A 17,268-nucleotide genomic window follows, 5' to 3' on the forward strand; every position below is an offset into this window, starting at 1 on the left:
TTGCTGTCAGTTCTGCTCCTCTGTAAAATAATTTTTACAAAGGTCTTTGCATCAAGCTCCAGGCTCCAGCATCTTGTGTCATTGTGTTTCCATAGTAGGAACCTTTACAGAGCTGTCAGAAAAAAGATTTTCTATACTATTGCTATTTTCTACATTATTTCAATTTTTTATATTGGCCCTTCCAAGGCAGACACTAAGGAGACCTGAGACAACAATCCCTGTACAGGGCATTCACTGAAATCTTGGACTTGATCTTTGTAAGTCCTTTTCAACTCAAAATATTCTGTGATTTTGTGAAATATCCAAGCTATCCAAGGCCTGGATGTTTTGCTGGATGACCACAGGCCATCCATAAACATGGGCTGAGGTTGTGTGCAGGTCCCTCACCTTTACCCCAAAATTATCAGCCAGCTGAGAGGTGTTATTCTATTTTTTTAGGGAAATCTGACCCCACCACTCCAAACCCTGAGCTAACAAGTTTTTTCCCAGAGAAGAACTAAAATTACAAAGGTACTAAGTTTTACATCTACTGTTTATATTGAGAGGCTGGGGAAAAAAACCAAAAAGAAAAAGAAAAAAAGAAAAAGATAAAAGCAGCTCAACTTAGAAACTTCAGCTCCAAGTTTAAAGTTAGAGGTGATGATCTGAGCCCTTAAGAACTAAAAATCCTTGGGCTGAAAGAAAAAAAAGTACCCTCTGTGGATTTTTCAAGGCTTCTACACCTGGTTTTATATACATCTGCTCTTGGTTTTTATTTAAAGGATTGGCTGCAAGAGTAGGGAGCTTGAGGGGCAAATCTGGAGCCGAGGGAAAATCTGAGCTCTGCTTTTGGAAGCTTCAGGTGGCTGCAAACCCAGCTTCCCTCAGCACACCCATGGCCACCCTTCTTTAGAGGGGTGACTTCAAAACCAGCAGCTGATGGAGCTCAGCCCAAGGAACAAAAATCTGCTGCCGTTTTCTATGCAGATTTTATGTTTTTCCAAAGCCCGTTTCACTTCTTCTCCTCCTCCTCCTCCTTAAAATTCTCCTTTTCTTGCTCGTCCTGTGGAGGTGCCAAAGCCTCCTCCATCAATTTGTGAGAACTTCTGCTTGAAAACTGGAGCAGAGAATCACCCACGGAACCAGGCTGGCATGAAAATACCGGAGGCAGAGGCTCTGATGAGAAACGACTTGAGGAGTTTCCCCGTGTCAGGGTGGAAGAAATGGGAACGTGGAATCAACTCCACCGAAATTCCTGGGGGATGGGACACCTGCCCAGCAACTTCTGACCACAAACAGGGATATGGCTCATTATGAAGACATTTTTTCGTTTCCTCCTGCTTTCTTTTAATTCATAATGTCATCCTTTTGCTGCTTGTCTGGGATTTGAAGTGTACCCAAATCTGCTGTATATTTTCCCCATGGAAAAAAAAAAAAAAATACCAATCCAGCAGGTCAAACTTTCTCCTGAACATTTCCAATTGCCTGCAATGAGGGATTAGAAGGCAAAATTGAATTTCCAAAGCAAAAGAGAAGTTTCCAACCCATGTGAACAGGTCAGGGAGGTTAAAAAGCTGATCTAGGCATAGTTTAAAGCCTTACATGCTGTAGAGTTATTAAAATCACTTCTCTACTGGATCCTCATATTTTTTTCCATTAAATACTTTCCCGAATTTGCTGAGTTTTGCCAAGGATGTTATCTGTGCTGTAGATACTTGCTAGGAACCAAACTGAAATCCACCCACCTTTCTGCATGGAATTTCAAACTCTCCCCAAGCTGTCGCCTCCTGGATGCTCCCAGAAGCTGCCAGAAGAGTTTTTACTCCTGTCCCAGCCTGAATCCCACCCTGGGCAGGGGAATAAAAAAATCTCCATATCTAATAAGCGACAGCAGGAAGCTCTACAATCCTATTTCTCTCTGTTTTTCTGAGCACAATTTGCATATTTAAATAACCTATTTCCCCTTGGAATGAGCAGTGCTTTACATTCTCTCTTTTCCTCTACTTGCATCCTTCAGTCACAAATAAAATTAGGTTTTGCTATTCAAACCTAAGAGAAAGGAGAACCCAAAACCCCAAAAGTTAACAGCCCCATTAATGACCTAAATTGTATTTAATTAATCAGCCACTCATGGTAAAGCCAAGACCCTTTAAAGGCATTGTGACTGTCTCTTTACTTCAGTAAATGTGAGGAACTGAGCTGGTCCAAAAAGTATTTTTTATTTTCCAGTTTTAATGCTTGTATTCAGAGCAAGTCCTGGACATTTTCTGCCTTTGACTGTTTGTCTTTTATGGGCTTTTTGTTGTTGTTTTGTTTGTTGTTTTTTTGTTGTTTTTTTTTTTTTTTTAATTTTGAGGTGTTTTTTTGCACAGCACATGTCCACACCCCATTTAAGACAGAGTTTAGACAGTGACAGAAATCCTAACTCAAATTTTTCTGGGGTTTTGTTGGATGACCCAAGTGAAAGAACCTTTCTGATGTCCACATAGAATAGATCATAGAATCCTGGAATGGTTTGGGTTGGAAGGGACCTCAAAGATCATCCAGTTCCAACCCCCTACCATGGGCAGGGACACCTTCCAGTATCCCAGGTTGCTTCAAACCCCATCCAACCTGGCCTTGGACACTTCCATGGATCCAGGAGCACCCACAGCTTCTCTGGGCACCCTGTGCCAGGGCCTCACCACCCTCACAGGGAAGAATTCCTTCCCAATTTCCAATCCAGCCTGGTTCTCTAGCAATTTAAAGCCATTCCCCTTGTCCTGTCCCTCCATCCCTTGTCCCAAGTCCCTCTCCAGCTCTCCTGGAGCCCCTTCAGGCACTGGAAGGGGCTCTGAGGCCTCCCTGGAGCCTTCCCTTCTCCAGGCTGGACATTCCCAGCTCTCCCAGCCGGGCTCCAGAGCAGAGAGGCTCCAGGTCACATTTGCTCTGTGTAAGTCACCTGCAACATCATCTCCACAGCTGAATTAAGACCCTGTGCTTTCCCAGAGATCCAGACAACTCCCACTGCTAAAGGCAGGCAGGGATGGATTTACAGCTCTAAGCTCAGATTTTGGAAAAACCGAGCTCTTAGGAGAAGCTGGATTCCCCTCTGGATGGTGCAGAGTCAACTCCTAGGTCATGGAATTCTTCCTGAGGCTCCCTGGGGTGAAACTTCTCAGCAGCAAAAACCTTGGTTTTACTGGGCTCCTCATGACAAGAATGACATTGAGGGGCTGGAGAGTGTCCAGGGAAGGGAACAGAGTGGGAGAAGGGTCTGGAGCATTCCCAGTCTGGCAATTCCCAGGATCCCTCTGGAGTAATTCAGAATATTTGGTGCCTCAGACCTCGACTCAGCCTTCAGCCTCCAAAACACTGGGGGCCAACCTGAGCTGCTGAGAGGGGATGAGAGAGGGCAAAGCTGAGCCTAACCTGCTGCCAGAGGGTCTGGATGGCAGCTCCTGCCTCCCACTGCTGGATCCCTCTCCTGATGCGAGCAGGGGTGGGCTGCATTCCCCAAAAGTGGGAGTTCCCTCCCGTGTTCCCAGCACAGCTCCGAGAGCTCCCTTAATGCCTTTGTGCCTGCAGCAGTAATCTCAGGATTATTGCTCCCAAGGCATGCAAATAATAATCCTCTCTTTTCCCTCATCTTGTAGCTGCCATGTAATTTAGAAAATTAATCTGCAGGGCTGGCAGTGTCTTTTCTTGTCTGCATGTGCTGCCTCTGCCACGGTGAGATCCCTCTGGCATATCCCAGATTTCCCAAGGATTCTGGAGAACTTTGCCCAGTTTTCTGAAATTGAGACAAGAGATAAGGGAATTGCCTTTTCCTGTGCCAGCCATTGGCAGAACAAGGGACAAAGCAGGCATGCAATTAACCCGTGTATTAAAGTAGCTCTGAGCAACCTGGTAGATGGGAAGGTGCCCCTGACTGTGACAGAAGGCTGGAATTATGTGATATTTCCAGTCCCATCCAACCCAAACCATTCTATGATTCAATGAAAAAGAAAGCAGAAGAAAAATCACTCTGTGGGAATGCAAACTGTCACGAAAACAATCAGCAAAATCCAAATTTCCCGGGGTTTATTTGGCGGGTTTTTTTTGTTTGTTTGTTTGGTTTTTTTTACTTTCTTTTTGCAGTAAAAGATTTTAGCCTCTTGCTGAGAGCTTCCAGTGTATTTATCTGTCTGGTCTTTCCATTCAGGCTTCTCATCTCACCAGCAGAGAGATGCAGTGAGGTCAGGGCGGGCGTGTGAGGATCGATCCCTGCGTGCAGATCGATCCCTGCCCGAGCAAAGGTGGAGAGGGAAGTTCACGAGGATGGCGAGAAGCAAACCAGGACTGAAAGCATTAAGAGAAAGAGGCAGAAATCACCAGAATAAACAGCAGAGGAGCAGAGCTGAAGGGCAGAGCTGTTAGTGGGGGAGAGCGGCGGGTTGGAGCAGGTACTTGGGGAAAGATGGATTTTGGGATGCGCCATGATTGATCGGTGTGGGGGCCCTGCAGGGGCCTGAGCGGGGCTGAGAGGAGGGAGCTGAGTGCGAGGGGGCTGCAGAAGGTGCTGGCAGGGCAGCCACCCCCACGCTCCTGCCGCCCACCGCGGTTATTCATCCCGCTCCTTCCCTCGCAGCATCCCCGGGAGCACGGGCAGGTTTTAACCCTTCTCTGAGCCAAATCCAGGGAAACCTGGCAACTTCTGGCGCTGAGGTTTGAGTCAAAGTTGTCAGGAGAAGAAGGAGGGAAAAAAACTTCTCTCATCTCCTCTCAGAGCTGTGTTGTGGACTCTGGGATTTTTGGAACACGAATCCTGAGTGCTGACACGGGTGGGGATCTTTCCTTTGCCTTCCCACAGCTGTGGGTCAGGCTTGAGACTGATTTCACTGGAGTTACCCCCGAGGTGAACAAGCCCAGATGTCACTGTCACCTCCCATGGGCACAAAGGTGCCAGCTCTGACTGGGCATGCCCTGGGGCTGGCTGAGAGCAGAGACGTGGTGAGGAGGGGGAACAGGCCCCCTGCACCGGGTGTTGCAGTGGCCAAAGGAAATGCAACTGGTCTGCCCTGTTTGTTGAGAATAAACCCACCCGGCAGGGTTCAAACCTCTTCCTCTCTCTGCCCCAGCAGAAGTTGCAGAATCACAGATTCATGGAATGGTTTGGGTAGGGAGGGACCTTAAAATCCCGTGGTTCCAACCACTTCCACCAACACCTTCCACTAGATCATGTTGTTCAAGGTGCTCATCCAGCTTGGCTAAACATTTCCAGGGATGGGGCAGCCAAAGATTCTCTGGGAAATAGGTGCCAGAGTCTTACCACTACCACCACATGGAACAATTCCTTCCAGATATTCCATCTAACCCTGCCCACTGCAGTGGGAAGCATTCCTCGTGTCCTGTCCCTCCATCCCTTGTCCCAAGTCCTTCTCCAGCTCTCCTGGAGCCCCTTCAGGCACTGGAGGGGGCTCTAAGATCTCCAAACCTTCTCTTCCCATGTGAGCAATCACATCTCTCAGCATTCCTTCAAAAACAGACCTATTATGTCCAAACCACTTCCTGGGGTGGTTACTGGCTCCTTCAGTGCCAGGAACTGTGTCTGGGCATTGTCTGGGGACACACAGATTGTCACATTTAAGCAGCCACGGTGTGTGAGCTGTTCTTAAACCTGAGGGCAGTATTTGGGATGTTCACAACACCTGAGCTCTGCTTTCATAACAAAACGAGGCCCCAGACAAGCACAAAATTTGATATTATTTAATCGCACACATGGACCATGCAGGGAGTTCTGACCTACTTTGATCCAATTTGGAGACCAGGAGGCTCCTGCCTAATTTAGATCCAGGCAAAGACGGCTGGAGTAAAGGCTAATTTCCAGCTGGTGCATCCCTGAGCCAGATGATCCTGCCGGAGGGCATCAGGTCTGCAAAGGTCCAGCCTGGGTGAGCAGCTGCTGCATTTGTGGTGTTGTGTTTGTGGTGTTGCATTTTTGGTGTTGTGTTTGTGGTGTTGTATTTGAGTGGTGGCTCTTGGCAGAGGCATTTGCCCAGCAGGACCCCTGATATCTCTTCAAGGCTTAAGAAGGTGATGATGTTTTTTGTTCATACAAAAATTATTTTAAACACATCCTAGTCAAATATTTTCTGGAATTTCTGGACATCAGACAACCTGATGTCCGCAGCTTTTAGAGCACCACCAGAAGGAAAAGGGGAAAGAAGAGTCCCTCTCCTGCTATGAAGAAGAGATTGGATGAGTATTGGGGTTGATCTTGAGAAGGTCAAGGGTTTGCTGTTTCTCACTGGGCTTTTTTGACAGCTGGCATTTCCTGTCCTGTCTCTGGTGTTTGTCTGAAGGGTTCCATGGAACAGGAATTTGAAAGGGACAAAGGAGCAAATACAAAGCTGAGTTACACAGTTTGGTGGGGTGTCTGCACATTGAACACCATCATTTGACAAGGGCCAGGGTAAAAATAGGAAACAGTCAGGAAAGAGTAGAAAACTTCATCAGAGACTCATAGGGTACACTGAGCTGGAAGGACCCTCAAGGATAAAATCACAGAACCATTAAGATTTTGGAAGATTTCCAAGACAGAATCCAAGCTTTGAGCCATCACATCCTTGTCCACCAAGCAAGAGCGCTGTGTGCCATGTCCAGTGATTTCCTGGACACTTCCAGGGATGCATCATTGATTCCAACTGCTAAAACTCTGCTGAAGCCCGGGATTGAACCAGGGACCTTTAGATCTTCAGTCTAACGCTCTCCCAGCTGAGCTACTTCAGCCCTGATATCAAGATTTTTTTCCCTATAAACAACAGGTAAACACACTGGAACCCCTCAGCATGGAAAATACAAATTTTAGGGAGAGAGGTTGCTTCAAGGTCAGTTGTGATTGGTGCTAAAAGTCACTTTCAGGGGTTTTTCCTACTGCCTAAACACAGTTTTGATTTCCTGCTTGGCCATACACCAAAGGTGGGTCAACCTTTCTGCTTCTTCTCAGGGCAGGCCGCAGGACTGGGAACAGGCAGTGGAAGGAACAAAAATCCCTTTCTATCACGATTTTTGCCGAAATACTTGAATTGTAAAACCCTGTCCCTCTTTCACAGGCTCAGACTGGTTGAGGTCCAAAGGGACCTCATGGAGGTCCCCGCTCCAAAGCCCTGCTCAAGCAGGACCTACAGCCCCTTGCCCAGCACCATACCAGGTCACTTGGGAATATGTCTGAGAAGGGGAACTCCAGACTCTCTCAAGGCCACTGGGCCCAGTTTCTCCTCCTTTCCCCACAGCAGAGATGCTCCTGTCCCCTCCAGTCCCTCCCAGTGCTGCTGGCCCTTGGCTGGACTCTGTCCTGGATGTCCAGGTCTCTCCTGTGCTGGAGAGCCCAGCCCTGGGCACTCAAAAGTGCAGGAAAACTCTGCTGAAGCCCGGGATTGAACCAGGGACCTTTAGATCTTCAGTCTAACGCTCTCCCAGCTGAGCTACTTCAGCTCTCCTCAGGCTCAGGTTTTCCCAAAACCTGTTGGAATACGATGAGATTTCAGACTTTCACCACTCAAACTGGCTCAGTGGACACTTGACTCTTTTTGATATATAAACACCTGTCCCAAACATCAACTAGCAGACCCCAAAAAGGTCAAGAATTATCAAAAGTCTTCAAATGAGAATGGCTGTGGTGGATAAATACCCAAGACTGGAACTATTCTTACAGCCACATCTGCAGTGGTAGCACCCAGACAAGTTGTTCTTCATGGAAACACGGAATAGCTTGGGATAGAAAGGATTTGAAAGGACCAGTTCCACATCCTGCCATGGGCCTGGACACATTCTGCTCGACCAGGTTGCTCCAATCCTTATCCAACCTGGCCTTGGATGTCTCCAGGGATGGGGCAGCCACAGCTTCTCTGGGAAACTGGTGCCAAAGCCTCACCACCCTCACAGGGAAGAATTTCTTCCTAATATTCAGTCCAACCCTACCCTGTGTCAGTTTTAAGCCATTCCCTGTGTCCTGTCCCTCCATCCCTCGTCCCAAGTCCCTCTCCAGCTCTCCTGGAGCCCCTTCAGGCACTGGAAGGGGCTCTGAGCTCTCCCTGGATCTTTCTTTTCTCCAGGTTGGACATTCCCTGCTCTCCCAGCCTGGCTCCAGGGCAGAGGGGTTCCAGCCCTTGGAACTCAACTGCCTCCTTTGGATTCACTACACATCCTCTGAAGTTGGAGGCTCCAGAGTTGTCTCAGAGGCTGAACTAATCTGTCGCTGCACAGAGCTGCCATCATCATCCCTGTCCTGATGGCTCTTAGAGGATGACAAGGATCCATCTGCAGGCTCTCCCTAGGAAAGGGAAGATGTGGATGCCTGTCTCACTTGGATTTGGCTCTGCCTTTCCAGCTGTCCCACTTTTGCCTCAGCAGCTTTTTCCTTGTCAAGGAAAGCGGCTTCCCACCAGCTTTCCTCAGACAGGAAGAAATGATCCCAACATGGAAACTGTGCTATTTGACAGCCCACTCTGCCTTGCTGGAAACATTGAAGTTTCAGCTGGGCACAGAATTCCTGTGGAAAGCTGAGCTGCGCTGCCGCTTTGCAAATGCTCAGCGGTGTTGGTGGAAAGGATGAAGTGAAGGATCTGATAAAGAACAAGCCTTGATGGAAGTGCTACATTGCAGTTAAATTAGAAGTTTGGGGAGCTGACTCACTGGGAACTTGGGTTTTTCAGCTGGTGAAACACCAGAACTGAAAGTCTGTGGGCAAAGTCATCAGAAGTCAGACTTGTGGTGCCAGTTTGACAAGTCACATGGAAGAAGTTGGAAGATCAGACTTTTCCTTGTTGAAGAGGAAGAAATTAAAGGTGGTTTTCCAGCTCAGTTCAGACCTCAGGGCTGGAGCTCTGTGGGGAGAGGATGAAGTGGAAGAAGGAGTGAAATATTGGGATATCTCCTGTTGTCCTCTCTTCCCTGCACCATTCCCCCTGACAAAAAACCCCTGTGTCATTCACATCCTGATTACTCTTCAAGGTGTTTTTTGGTGCCTTCACCCCATGAAGGAAGTGGAAAAAAAAAACCCTCAATAAAGTGCCTTCTGCAGAAGGAATCGCTGTGTAAACCTTGTTTGTCCAATCAACGAAAAGAAAGAGTAAAGGGAAGGATATTAGAGGATCTACACAAAGAAATGGTATTTTAAGATCTAGAGAGGAATCATTAGGGGTTGATGACTTATTGATTCTTCTGATGCAGGAATTAAAGGTTATCATTGGAAAAGAGCAAGTTCCAAACTTGGAACAAAGAAAAAGAAAGTATTTCCTCATAGTGTCTGGTTATCTGTGCAAATCCCTGCTATTATAGATCCTCAAACTGTAAAAATGTTTAAAAGATGACCGGGAAGATTTATGGAGGAAAAAAAACTCTGCAAAGAGCATGAAAATATGGAAATTGCTACTTTGGTTCATGCAGGGCCTGAGCCACAAACCTCTGGAGATCAGGAGAGCATCTGTTGATATAACACCCTGCTGTTTTTGCCTTTTTAGGCACTAACTCACGGAAAATGTTGCAGGCTGGGTATTGAGCTGGATGTTCTTCTGTACATCTCCTCTGGCACCTCCTTGTCCTTCCGCTCTGGCTTCTGGAGGCACCGGGGTGGTGTCAGGCTGTGAAACCTCGCTGGCACGTTGTGCAGAGCCGTGCTGGAGGTGTCATTTCATGCCACCAGCCAAGTGTTTAATCACCGCTCCCACGCGGGTGTCTCAGGCTCTGGCCATGACAAACAGATGACAGGCCATCCCTCTGTCCCCGCTTTCCCTCCTCCCATTTCTTCCAGCTTTCCTGCCACTCCAGCCTGTGCTTTCTCAAACATCCATCAGGCAGAAGCAGCTTTTAAAGGTTGTGGAATTACATCCATGCAACCTGGAAAGCCGCTTGTCCAAAGAACTGCAGGCAGCAAGTGAGGAAGGGGATTTTGTCCCTCTGCTCCAGCCTGGAGGGATCCCAGCAGGAATTATGCATCCAGAACTGGAGTCCCAGCACAGGAAGGACATGGAGATGTTGGAGGAGTCCAGAGGAGGCGCCAAGATGATGAGAGGGATGGAGCAGCTCTGCTGTGAGGAAAAAAAATGAGAAAATTTGGAATGTTTAGCCTGGAGAAGAGGAGACTCTGGGGTGACTCTCCCCTCCCAGTACCTGATGGGAGCCCACAAAAAATGGAGAGAGACAATTTACAAGGGCCTGGAGTAGCAGGAAAAGGGGGAATGGCTCTAAAATGAAGAAGAGTCGATTTAGATTAGAGATTAGGAAGAAATTCTTCCTGTGAGAGTGCTGAGGCCCTGGCACAGGCTGCCCAGAGAAGCTGTGGCTGCTCTGTCCCTGGAAGTGTCCAAGGCCAGGTTGGAGAGGGCTTGGAGCAACCTGGGATAGTGGAAGGTGTCCTGCCCAGGCGGAGGGTTGGAACTGGATGATGCTCAAAGGTCCTTTCCAACCCATTTCCGAGTCATTCTGTGATTCCATGATTTGCTGAGAGTTACCACCAAATGATCCCAACCTCCCTGTCCCCATCCAGCGCCGTGCTGGCCTTTATGTTCCAGTCTGGATTCACCATCTCTTGTGGAATTCACTCTTTCTTAGTCTGGGCAAGGCCATCACCCAGAAGGAGGCACAGAGAGGTCACCTTTTTTCACCCAACCCAGCACATCAGATGTGTCACCCATGTCAGCTTTTCCTGCAAACATCCAGGCACCAAACTCTGCCCCTGATGGGATTTTGTCCCATTTCCTCACTCTTTCCCCAGCTCTGCACAGGGGACTGGCATCCAGCTGCAGGGTTGGGATGTGATTTCTTTTCACTCCCTGGCTTGGCTCCAATGTGTCATAAAAAACACGTGTTCTTCCTTTAGGGTTCTTGAAAATTTTTCTGTCTCATTACACCAAGAGGGCTCTTGGTTTAGCTGAAAACATTTTTAGTGATTATCTCTATTTTGCTGTCACTATTTTCTCTTTCTGCTCTTTCCCCAGACTTTTATGAAAATTATCTCATTAGGAACATGGAACTCCTGTTTCTGAGAAAGGTTTCTTGAGGTTTGTAAAGGTCTCTCAGCAGGAAGTTTGCTCAGCTCCATTTTCCCCTCTGGTTGAACAGACCCCCAAGTGAGACCATTAGGGGGAAAATGGACTGCTTGAAAATAAAATTGTACAAAATATGCAACAGCAGCAGCACCTCTGAAATGTAAGGCTCCAATAAGCAACAAACCATATTTGCAAAACTCCACTTTGATAGCAGTTTAATATTTTAGGGAAAGAAAGAGATAATGGCCCAAAGGGCACTGGGGGTGCTTCCCATCACAATGGCTGTGAGGGGATGGAAGATGAGGCCTGGGATAACATCATTGTTATTCTGGAGACACAAATGCAGCTTTGAAAAACAGAGTTAATGAAGCCCAGCTGCCAAACTCTGCCCGGCACACAGCCATTCCCTCTCCCTCCTGATGTCTGAAAGATGCTGAGATTGTCAGTCCATCACTCAGGGGGGTAGCACTAGACGTTATTTAATTTAATTTTTTTTTTTAAGCTAGGAATTCAAGCTATGAGTAACAGCTCTGCTGCCTTGAGGTGCAGTATCCCTGTGCTGCAAACACAGAACTTGGATGGAGGAATGCAGAAATAATCTGGGCCTGGGTGAATATTTGCAACCTGCCCTGCAGTGAAGTACTCACAAACAACAAACTCCAGACCTGAAATTTAGGCCCTCCCCAAGTTTAAAGCCCTTTTTCTCCTGAGAAATCCAATCTTTTGGTGTTTTGTAGTGGATTTTCTCAAAGTGAGAGAGACCTGAGAGATCTTAGAACCCTCCAATGATTTGGGTTGGAAGGGACCATGAAAATCATCTCATTCCCATTTCCCTGCCATGGATCTTCCACTATCCCAGGTTGCTCCAAGCCCTGTCCAACCTGGCCTTGAACACTTCCAGGGATGGGCAGCCACAGCTGCTCTGGACAGAATCCTGGGTGCATTTCACTCAGAATGGAAGAGCAAACTTGGAAAAGCAGAGGTCTGCGTTCACCAAATTGTAGTTTCAGAGGTAGGAATGTTTTTAAGGCAGAACTTTCTCGGCTGGATGAGGGCACCTCAGCTCTGTGTGGAAAAAGAGAACAATGTCCATGTCCATGGTTGTGTCCTGCATGGACACAGCTGACCAGGCAGCAGGAGAAACCTCTTCTGAGAGTCTTGGAGCGAGCACTGAGAGACACAAGCCTTGTCCTAAATTTGCTTTGTGCCAGCTCCTGAATATTGCAGCCCTGCAGCTCATCTCAAGCCCTGATGCTTTCCCCAGCCTTAATAACACTGGCAGATCCTGCTCTGCCCCCACAAACTCTCAGTGCCTGTGCCTTCCCCACATCTTCCTTCCAATATGGATCACCCACTGCTATGTCAACCCAGCTAAACTCCATTTTCAGCAGAATGAACCAAACACATTTGGGAATCACTTATTTAACAACTGTCAGTAGACCAGAGGAATGAAATAGGTGCTAAAAAGACGGAAGAGAAGCACCAAGAAATTATTTGTAAAAATAACAGGTGTTTTAAAGTGCGTAGGGACTTGTTAATATATTTATAAGATATTAATACATAAACCAGGTGGCCCTGAACTTCATTAGGGAACCAATTGTTCTTGCCAAACATTCTTTGGTGAGGTTCCCTGAGAGATTTCCCAGAAACCCCTAAAATTAATAGTAAACAACCATTCTTGTGCACTGGGAGATATTTTCTGCCTCTTCTTAACATCCCAGCCTCCTTCTGAAGTTTTTCATTGTTTTCCAAAACATCCAGAAGGTACAGGAGAAAAAAAATAATGGAAGAAAAGATGGGGGGGGGGGGGGGGTTAAAGATTAATATAAACAGAATCTACAAATAATGGGCTTCAGATGGAAAAGCACAGGATGATTGCTTGGACAGTGATTGCATCTCGATGTATAAACGGGTTTGTTACTTAACTCTGGTGATTCATGCCTCAGGCACAGGGATGAAGCGGCTGCCAAATTTCATGCTGGGAAGGAATTTTCTCTCCCAGAACAGATTGGCAGGGAGTTTGTAAAGATGAAAGGTCAGTGACAGGGCCAGGTGTTACCACCATGGACATGTGGGCAAGAGGGGGGACATCACAGAGGACAACAACACCGTGTTTTATCTCATGGCACCAAGTATGCCCCAAAAATCAGTGCACAACCCTTTATCCCTTTCTCCCACACCTCCACCAGGCCTGCAATCTGGAATTACTTTATTGGGCACTCTCCTGTCTCCTATGGATGAATCCTGGAGCAACATAAAATATTCTTCACAACATTTATTTCAGCTGTGTTTCTAAATAAAGCTGAGCTGAAGCTATGTGAGATTCAGTTGTTGGGTGTTTGGGGTAGGGAGGGTTTTTTTTTCCTTTTGTCTTTAAAGAGTGTCTAAAGAACATGTTCCAGCTGTCTGGAAGGAAAGAACTAGAAAGGAAATGAGAACAAAGGGAAACCAGTGGAGATACTTAATTGAGATAATTTTAGCTGCTCTAAATGTCACAGGCAATCTTGTACAAGTACTTGGGGAGAGAAGAGGAGGAAGAAAGTTCTGTGCTGGTCATTCAGTGCCCAAATTAAGGAGAAGGGGGTGTCCTTTCAGAAATCAGGCAGGACCCTACCTGGAAGCTCTTGGGTGACTGCGTTTTGAGCCTCAGGGCTCTCCCCTAAACCCACAAGACTTCAATGCAAACCACGAATTCATCCAGACCCAACAGCCTGAGGGGAAACCCTCTGGTTTTGGGGCTGAGAAAGGAAATAAGGTGCTCTTAGGGGTGGTCAGCCTGGGTGTGGTGAGTTCAGATCCCTTCTGTGTCCGGACCTCTGTGAACACTTCTGGGTCAGGGCAAGGCTTGGTCACTCCTGGTGGGATCTCTGTGTGCTCTGTGGGACCAAATGTGCACACTCAGGGGGATGGATGTTGGAGCAGGCTGCCTGTGGCAGTCATGGAGTCCCCACACCTGGAAATATTTAACAGATGTGTAGATGTGGCACCTGAGGGCATTGGCAACGCTGGTTTAATGGTTGGACTTCATGATCTTAGAGGTGTTCTCCCACCTACACAATTCTCTGGTGTTGGCTTTCCTGTGACATCTGGGATGCATAGCCTGGGGTGTGTATTCTGAGATTTAAGACAGTCATGTTGATACCTTGGTCTGGCCTGATGGATGTTTATTATTATCCAAAATGCAAAGATCTTGCAGAAGTTAGGTAGTTGCTGATGGTGGTGGGGGGGGTGAGAACTCTTCAGCCGTGAAGAAATCACAATTCACGTCCCAGTTAAAACAGACATGTTCTGAACATGGTTTCCCAAAATTCCTGGGAAGGAAACCCTATCCCACATCTATTTTGGACAAAACCAGACTCATTTTTAATGATTTGAGGGCATGGTTTAGTGGTGAGCACAGTGGTGCTGCTGGGGTCACAGCTGGACTTGGCGATCATTGAATTTGATCACTGCTGATCACGGAATGGTCTGGGTTGGAAGGGACCTCCAGGATCACCCAGTTCCACCTCCTGCCATGGGCAGGGACACCTTCCACCATCCCAGGTTGCTCCAAGCTCCATCCAACCTGGCCTTGGAAACTTCCAGGGATAGAGCAGCCACAGCTTCTCTGGACACCCCGTGACAGTGATCTTAGAGGCATTTTCCAACAGTAACAATTCCATGATTCCATTTAAGTGATAAACACAATTTTAATACAACCTCCACCTCCTCATCCCCACTTAAACTTGAGGTTTGGGTAGAGATTTCATGTTCAGTACGCTTCCTGCACGACCACTGACAGAAACCTGGGGGTACCCTGGTGAGATTGTGTCACCCTCACAAAACTTGGGAGAGAGTTGAAGGATTCTGGAGAACCAGCAGTGGATGGGAAGGAAGGATCTGCCTGTGTACATTGTAGAGGCCATAAAGCTCCAAATCTTAGTTTTCTCCCTCTGTCACAAACTCCCCAAACCTTGTTCTCAGGACCTGGTCCAGAGGAAGGTGTCCCTGCCCATGGCAGGGGGTTGGAATAGGATTATTTTTATATCCATTCCAACCTAAATCCTAGGATTCGAGGATTGTATGATCCCTTCAGAGAGCCTTCCTGGCTCCAAACAAAGCAGCACTGCAGGGGCTCTCTGCCCCTCCCTGATACATCTCCAAAAGATGAGAAAACCTGGTTCTAAGCCCCCCGGAGTAGGCACCACATTTGGGGAGCCATGCCCACAGCATCCCCATTTTAGCAATGCCTTGGTGGTGCTACCGTGGCTCATCTTCACCCCCTGGAAAGCTCACCCGGCATCTGCCTCCCTTCCCTGTCGGCAGGCAGGTGGAAGAAAGGCAGGAGCGTGCGGCAGATCCCCCGAACACAAACACACACACACACACACACACACACACACACACACACACACTACTCATCCCTTTTGTCTGCCCCTCTCGCACTCCCCCCTTCTCCTCCGCACTGCCGCCCACCGCCGGTGTCTCATCCCAGGATGGCTCATGGTTCTCCAGGTACCTGCGGGGATGGATGCTCTACCCTCGGCTTCTCCTCAAGGAACACATTAACGCGGAGCTGCCGCTTCGCCTCGCCCTCCCCTCCCTCCCCGCAGCCAAACCTGGCTGCTGGAAATGCTGGAAAGCAAAAAAAAAAAAAAAAAAAAAAAAAAAAAAAAAAAAAAAAATAAAAGGAAGAAAACTGCAGGAGCGAGGTGGGAGATCCAGGATAGCGCATCCTCCCCCGCAGCGGGGGAAGGTCAGCGCTGTGTGTGAGAGGGGAGAGAGGGCAGCGATGGGCAGGGGAGTGTTGGCAGGGTTGGGTGAATGACCCTGCATCCCCCCTCCCCAAAATCCTTCCCTTTCTCTGTCGCAGCATTCCTGCGGGGATCCATGGAGAGCTCGATCCATTGTGCTGGCAGCGAGCTGCCACCGCCACCCCGCCATCCGCCAGGCTGGGAGCAGGAGCCCAGCGACAGGGAAGTGCTGCCCATCCCATCCCGATCGTCCTCCAGCGGGATCATCCCGGCCCACGTCATGTCTGAGGGACGCCAACAAAAAATTCTGCAATCCTTAGGGATCTGTCACTAAAATCAGGCTCAATAACTCCAGCTGTCACTGTACTGTTAGATTTTTTTCCTTTCCCCCCCCCCCCCCATTTTCTTTGCTTTTTATTTTTATTTTTTTTTCTCTCTCTCTTTTTTTCCTCCCTTTCCTCCCCCCTTTTCTTTATTATTCCCTCCCCCTTTTGGTCTTGCTAAGATCCAACAGATCTATGGGGACAAAAATTTCCATCAGCAGCTTTTTTTTTTTTTTTTTTCTGTTTTGTAGATATGACCAACCCTCTTGAAAAACGACCCGAGGAGAAGGGAGATAGAATAAATTTCTGTGATCTTGTGGGGACAAGGAACAGATTGGTGCCAGGATCACTCCTGTCCCGAATTTATGCTTCTAGTCCTGTGGATATCCCATCCCTGGAAGTGTTCAAAGCCAGGTTGGATGGGACTTGGAGAAATCAGGACTAATGGAAGGTGCTCATGGAAAAGGGGAAAAAGGGGTGGGAACTTGATGCCCTTCAGAGGTCCCTTCCCACCCAAACTTTTCTAGGGTTCTATGACCTCCAGCCTGAGACCACCAAGGAGTTGTGTTCAGTGCTGGGGAAGTGATGTGCTGAGGAGTTGTGAGCGGTTTTAGGAGCAAGGAACTCCTGAAAAATCTTTCCACAGCAACTCACTCCCCTGCTCCTCCCACCCCTGTTTTAATAAGGCTTTTAGTGACGTCTGGGGCCTCCTAGATTTGGAAGGAAGAAATTAGAGCAGTCTGCTGCTTGTTTCTCACGTTATTCCGTTTCCCCTCAAGCTTCCCTGCTGGCCCTAATTACCCATCTCTCATTTACAAGTACTTAAATAAAGGAAATGGGAAAGCTGGTAGAATTGAGTTGGGATGAGGATGGGCTGAATGAGGCTCCCTTTATTCCAGAAGTGACCTCGCATCACCCCTGCTGTTCCTGGTGATGCAGGAGCCTCTTTGCCACATGAGGCAGGTGCTCTGTTGTTTTCTTGGGACAAGGGGACAATTTCTGCACTGACTCCAGCTGTGGCTCCCTGTGGATAGGCAAGATTAGCAAGGATGCTCAGAGGAAAACTTTTGTTAACAGCAGTGCTTGGTGGGGACAAAAATAAGAGAAACAGCTTAGAAGAAGGAGAAGCAATATGGAGAGGTGGAGGAAAAAAAGGTAAATTGAGTCACAGCTTGGTGATAGAACTGCTAAAAAAGGAGATCAGTGGCCTGGTTTGTGTCTTTG

At 47.8% G+C, this 17,268-nt stretch overlaps 2 non-coding genes across 2 annotated transcripts; both read right to left on the minus strand.

Annotated features, from left to right (window-relative positions):
* Positions 1-6,656: 6,656 nt before the first annotated feature.
* On the minus strand, positions 6,657-6,729 carry TRNAF-GAA (transfer RNA phenylalanine (anticodon GAA)). The gene has a single exon. It is a non-coding gene; the product is annotated as a tRNA-Phe (tRNA).
* A 632-nt stretch (positions 6,730-7,361) lies between these two features.
* Positions 7,362-7,434, minus strand: TRNAF-GAA (transfer RNA phenylalanine (anticodon GAA)). Its single transcript has one exon. It is a non-coding gene; the product is annotated as a tRNA-Phe (tRNA).
* Between the last annotated feature and the right edge of the window lie 9,834 nt (positions 7,435-17,268).

The sequence above is a fragment of the Lonchura striata genome, chromosome 1 (assembly GCF_046129695.1).
Source record: "Lonchura striata isolate bLonStr1 chromosome 1, bLonStr1.mat, whole genome shotgun sequence".
Taxonomy (NCBI): domain Eukaryota; kingdom Metazoa; phylum Chordata; class Aves; order Passeriformes; family Estrildidae; genus Lonchura; species Lonchura striata.